The sequence below is a fragment of the Mustela lutreola genome, chromosome X, assembly GCF_030435805.1.
Source record: "Mustela lutreola isolate mMusLut2 chromosome X, mMusLut2.pri, whole genome shotgun sequence".
In the NCBI taxonomy this organism is placed as follows: domain Eukaryota; kingdom Metazoa; phylum Chordata; class Mammalia; order Carnivora; family Mustelidae; genus Mustela; species Mustela lutreola.
In genome coordinates, this window is record NC_081308.1 from 29,333,177 (window position 1) to 29,339,946 (window position 6,770).

A 6,770-nucleotide genomic window follows, 5' to 3' on the forward strand; every position below is an offset into this window, starting at 1 on the left:
AGCATTCGTAGCTTTGTTCCAAATTTATGTTAACTCATTTGCCATCTGTCATGATACAATTCAAATGTTTCAGGCACTCTCCAAATTCTGTATGTATTATTATTATTATTATTATTATTATCATTATTATCTGTGTATGAATTATCCCTATTATTACCTACATATTGCAGAAGAGGATACTAAGCACATTGGGTTGAGTAATTTCCTTGAAGTTACACAATTAACAAGGAAAAACATGGGTAGGGTGCCTGGGTGGTGCAGTCCATTGAGAAACCCACTCTTGGTTTCTACTCAGGTCATGATTTGAGTCTTGAGATTCAGCCCCCAGTAGAACTCTGCACTCAGGAGAGAGTCTTTCTCCCTCTCCCCCTGATCCTTCCCTTCTACCCATTCACTCTATCTCTCACTGACTCTAATATAAAGAAATGAATCTTAAAAAAAAAAATGGGCTTTGCTCATTGAATGCGAGGCTACATCTTTGGATTGCTGTCTTCTTCTCAACCCGAGCCAGGCCCACACATAAGCAACCATGTCTAAGGGACCTGCAGTTGGCATTGATCTTGGCACCACCTACTCCTGCGTGGGTGTCTTCAAGCACGGGAAAGTGGAAATAATTGCCAATGATCAGGGAAACCAGACCACCCCAAGTTATGTCGCCTTCACGGACACCAAACGATTGATTGGTGATGCTGCAAAGAACCAAGTTGCGATGAACCCCACCAACACAGTTTTTGATGCCAAACGCCTGATTGGACAGAGATTTGATGATGCTGTTGTCCAGTCTGATATGAAGCATTGGCCTTTCATGGTGGTGAATGATGCTGGCAGGCCCAAGGTCCAAGTAGAATACAAGGGAGAGACAAAAAGCTTTTATCCAGAGGAGGTGTCTTCTATGGTTTTCATGAAAATTAAAGAAATCGCAGAGGCTTATCTTGGGAGGACTGTTACCAATGCAGTTGTCACAGTACCTGCGTACTTCAATGATTCTCAGCGTCAGGCTACCAAAGATGCTGGAACTATTGCTGGTCTCAATGTACTTCGAATCATCAATGAGCCAACTGCTGCTGCTATTGCTTATGGCTTAGACAAAAAAGTTGGAGCTGAAAGGAATGTGCTGATCTTTGACTTAGGAGGTGGCACTTTTGATGTGTCAGCCCTTACTATTGAAGATGGGATCTTTGAGGTTAAGTCCACAGCTGGAGACACCCACTTAGGTGGAGGAGACTTGGACAACTGAATGGTCAACCATTTTATTGCAGAGTTCAAGCACAAACATAAGAAAGATATCAGTGAAAACAAGAGGGAAGTTCGTCGTCTCCATACTGCTTGTGAGCGTGCTAAGCGTACGCTTTCTTCCAACACCCAGGCCAGTATTGAGATTGATTCTCTGTATGAAGGAATCGACTTCTATACCTCTATCACTCGTGCCCGGTTTGAAGAATTAAATGCTGACCTGTTCCATGGCACCCTGGACCCTGTAGAGAAAGCTCTTCGGGATACCAAGTTAGACAAGTCTCAGATCCACGATATTGTTCTGGTGGGTGGTTCTACCCATATCCCCAAGATTCAGAAACTTCTCCAAGATTTATTCAATGGAAAAGACCTGAATAAGAGCATCAACCCTGATGAAGCTGTTGCTTATGGTGCAGCTGTCCAGGCAGCCATCCTTTCTGGAGACAAATCTGAAAATGTTCAAGATTTGCTGCGGTTGGATGTCACTCCAGTTTCTCTTGGCATTGAAACTGCTGAAGGAGTCATGACTGTTCTTATCAAGCGTAATACTACCATTCCTACCAAACAGACACAGACCTTCACCACCTACTCCGACTATCAGCCTGGTGTGCTTATTCAGGTGTATGAAGGTGAGCATGCCATGACCAAGGACAACAATCTACTTGGAAAGTTTGAACTCACAGGCATACCTCCTGCTCCTCGTGGTGTCCCTCAGATTGAGGTCACTTTCGATATTGATGCTAATGGCATCATCAATGTCTCTGCCGTGGATAAGAGCACAGGAAAAGAGAACAAGATTACCATCACTAATGACAAGGGCCACTTGAGCAAGGAAGATATTGAGCGCATGGTCCAGGAAGCTGAGAAGTACAAAGCTGAAGATGAGAAACAGCGGGACAAGGTGTCTTCCAAGAATTCACTTGAGTCTTACGCATTCAACATGAAAGCAACTGTTGAAGATGAAAAACTTCAGGGCAAGATAAATGATGATGACAAATAGAAGATTCTTGACAAGTGCAATGAAATCATCAACTGGCTTGATAAGAACCAGACTGCAGAGAAGGAAGAATTTGAACACCAGCAGAAAGAGTTGGAGAAAGTCTGCAACCCCATCATCACCAAGCTGTACCAGAGTGCAGGGGGCATGCCAGGAGGAATGCCTGGAGGCTTCTCTGGTGGTGGAGCTCCTCCCTCTGGTGGTGGCTCCTCTGGGCCCACCATTGAAGAGGTTGACTAAACCAATCTGAGAATAAATAGATTGAGCATTGTTCCACACACAATATTCAAAGGACCCAAATATGTAGCAAATTCCATGGCAGTTGTAATGTTGAGCTGCTATAGCAAAAAAACTGGGCATTCTTGATACTTGAATATGGAATATGTGCACAGGGAAAGGAAATAAACATTGCACTTTATAAGCACTGTATTGTTAAATGGAAAATGCAATGTCTTAAATAAAACTGTATTTAAAATTGGCACCAAAAAAATTGGGCTTTGATTCCAAATATTCCAACAAGATTCAATGTTTCCAACATTGTATTTTCATCAACTGGAAGCACCCACTCTCTATCATTCTCCCATCTGATCTATACTTGATATTACTCCTATTCCCTCCTACAAAATGCCACTGATCAATCAAAACCAGAGTTAACAGTTTTCATGAATGTCTTGGGTATTCCAGAGTAATTACTCACAGGGTAATAGAAATATTACATACAACCTTAGTCTTAAGTTTTCACAGACAATTAGCAATCTTTACTTGCCATAGAAGTTTCCTGTTGACTATCACCATTCCTAATTACCTAATTTTCTGCTAGAGTCTAGAATCTTCGCTCTCTCTACATTAACCTCCCTGATATCATTACTCTCTGTTTGTGACCATCTTTCTCCTCAGTCACTGAAGACACAACTCTCAAATTCCTGCTATTTTCTATAATATACCACATTAACCCTTCCTTTGCTTTATTCTTTTTTACACCATATGCCACTGTAGGTTAAGAAGGAAAAGGCTTGTTCTCTTTTTAAAATTTTTTGAAGATTTATTTATTTATTTGAGAGAAAGAGGTGGAGGGAGGAGCAGAGGGATAGGGAGTCTCTCAATGCAAAAATTCATCTTACAACTCTGAGATTGTGAGCCTGAGATGAAACCAAGAGTCCACGTTTAACCAGCTGTGCCACCCAGGAGCCCCAGGAGTTATTCTCCTTTTAAAAGATAAGAGCCAGCAAGGTGTTAGCACAGACTAAAAGGAAAAGCACTCTCTCCTGAGAAATATATTTACTGTTTTCCAAAAATTTTGGGATAACTGAATTAAGTCTCTTTGTAAAAGGCATTTTCTCACACTCTTTGTAGTAAATATGCATAAGAATATTTTAAAATGTGCATATAAAATCTCACCCACTTAATTTTTTATTTCACTATGTTTTATTTACATTGCTAATAATTTCTTTGGCTCTGACACAATACTGTAATTATTTTAACTTTATAATGCTCCTTCCTTCCTTCCTTCTTCTCGTGGGGTTACTCTATTGAGGTAAGGACAGGGATCTGGTAGTTCTGTCTTTTTGGACACCTTCTTGAAATCTTTCATATTAACCACATGTACCCAAATCATTCCTGTGGAACCCGCAAATGTTGAGAAAGACAGTGTAAATACCTTTACCAGACCACATCCATATGGGACCCTAATAGCCTTGTTCTAATTTTTCCTGGGGGAGCACAGTGTTCAATGGATTATGAGGAGTGCAGTGGCAAATTAGGAGGTTGAGCAGAAAGCCAATTCAATTACCCAGAGGGACTACCTTAAAACAATCCCATCAACAGAAGTAATCTATTAATCTATTTGGGTTACCTGATGTATATTTACCTACTCTGTGCCTTTTGATTTTTTATTTTTTAAAGGTTTTTATTTACTTGACACAGAGATAGAGACTACAAGTAGGCAGAGAGGCAGGCAGAGAGAGAGGCGGAAGCTCGATCGAGGTGGGGCTCGATCCCATGACCCTGGGATCATGACCTGAGCCGAAGGCAGTGGCTTAACTGACTGAGACACCCAAGTGCCCCTCCTTTTGCTTTTTTTTTTTTTTTAAGATTTTATTTATTTATTTTACAGAGATTACAAGTAGGCAGAGAGGCAGGCAGAAAGAGAGAGAGGGAAGCAGGATCCCTGCTAAGCAAAGAGCCTGATGTGGCGCTCCAACCCAGGACCCTGGGATCATGACCTGAGTCGAAGGCAGAGGCTTTAACCCACTGAGCCACCCAGGTGCCCCCCTCCTTTTGCTTTTTAAAGGTAAAACTCTACATAATTCTTTTCTATGAGAATCATTATCTCAAAATCAAATTCCAAGTCCCTTAAAAATGAGCTGGTCTTTTATAAAATAAGTCATAGGGATGTAATGTACAGCGTGGAGACTATGGTTAATAATACTGTATCGCATCTTTGAAAGTTCCCTAAGAGAGTCAGCCTTAAAAGTTCTCATTACAAGGGGAAAAATTCTGTAACTCTGTGTGGTGAAGGGGGTTAGGTAAACTCGTTGTGGTGATGATCTTGCAATATATGTAAACACTGAATCGTATATTGTACACCTAAAATTAATATAATGTTGTATGTCAGTTATATCTCATTTTTTAAAAATGCCAGTCTGGAAATAGTATAAACAGAGTAGGGAGAATTGTTTGATTTATGCTTCCTTCTTTCCTTCTTTTCTGAATTTTTTGAAGACTTGATTACTATGTTCCTCTATATTTGTGTAGAGCACTTCATTTCACCAAGTGGACTTTCATTTACTGGATTCTTTTTCTCATTTTCATTTCATTTACCTGAATTCTTTTTGTAAAAGCAGTTTTCCCTTACTCTATGTAATAAATATGCATATAAATATTCACATAAATATGTATATTAAATCTCACCCATGTAAGATTTTTTTTTGCTTTTTTTTTCCAATATGTTTTATTTATATTGACATCAATTTCTTTGGCCCTAACACAATATTGTAATTTTTTTAGCATTATAGTGTGTTTTGTTTCTTTAAAGGGCACGTCTTCTTCATTCTTGTTACTTTCCCTAAATAACAGCAGCTTTTTTTTTAGAGTGGGTAGGTAGGGGCAGAGGGAGAATGAAACATAGAATCTTCAGCAGGCTTCCTGCCCAGTGCCAAGCCTGACATGAGGCTTTATCTCACAACTCTGAGATTATGACCTGAGCCAAAATCAAGAGTCAGACACTCAGGTGACTGAACTACCCAGGCGCCTCAACAGCAGCTTTTTGTACCCACTTACACTGCCATATGAATCCAGAATAATTTATTGATTTAAAAAATCCCCACTGACACTTTTACATGAATAACTTTATAATTTAATTCAAAGACCAATAAACATTTTGAAGAGACAAATATAGTGTAGATTTTTTAAATTTTTTTGTGTGTGAAATATTTCTTATGTAATGAAGTATATTAAGAATATTTAACTAATAAAGCTGTTCTGGATTCAAATAGCCAGGATCCAAACCACTCACTGGTTATCTCATCTTATGCAAGTTACTTAACATTAATGAATCTTTCTTTCCTCATCTGTAAAACAGACTAATAATTATACCTATTTCATAATGTTAAAATTGAACAAGGCAATATGTGTAACTCAGCATAATGCTTGGCATGAAGTGAGTGTTTAGTAAACATTACTTACTATTATTCTTAATTCCATCATCCTTAGGATAAACACAAAAATTTAAGTTGTCTTCCAAATTCTTAACTAAACTCACTTCTATCTTCTAAAGACAAATAAGTGTTTTTGTGTATTAGGAAAAGATCTAGATTTACATTATAGAGATAAGGAAATTTAAACTATATAGTGACTTTAAAAGATTTTTGCTACTAAAGGACATAATATAGGTTAAAAAGGATAGAAAATCTATGAGAAAAGCCTTTGAACAGATTTTGACTTAGTTTTCTGGCTATGTTAGACCACGTCGAACATCTTGGAAGAAGCCCATTATGAAGTTACATCTCCCAGGTCAAATATTCTAGACTTGGATTCATTCCACTTTGAAGGCCTCTTGGTTTCTTGCCTGTATTGATATCTTGAATGGCATGCCTGTCTGAAATTGGTGTTTACGGCATTTAATTTTATTTGCTTCTCAGTCAATCCTTGAATGAGATGCATCCCTGTGGCTTCTCAGGGATTAATTTCACCTCATCCAGATTTATTAACAGAACCTTGATCTGAAGTAAATGACCCATTAATTTAGTGCTACAGTTAGTTATTTCATAACTAAGTTACCATTAAGGTTAAGTTATCATTAACCTAAAAAGACACATCTTGTAAAAACACAAATTTCTCTCAGAATCAATATGGTATTTCCATAATCCCTTCATTTTCTGGGACCTGATTCATAAATGCATGCTCTTCCATCTCTATGATCAAATTAGACCATAAGTTACATGCTGGGCTGCTTTTTGTTGCTGTCGGATGCTGGTAGCCTATTATCTCACTGTTAATGGTAGCCTTAGAGGCTTCCCATGGTGTTCTTTCCAAAGTTTCC

At 38.6% G+C, this 6,770-nt stretch overlaps 1 pseudogene; it reads left to right on the forward strand.

Moving 5' to 3' along the window:
* The first annotated feature begins 463 nt into the window (after positions 1-463).
* LOC131821838 (heat shock cognate 71 kDa protein-like) lies at positions 464-2,719 on the forward strand (annotated as a pseudogene).
* Positions 2,720-6,770: the final 4,051 nt, after the last annotated feature.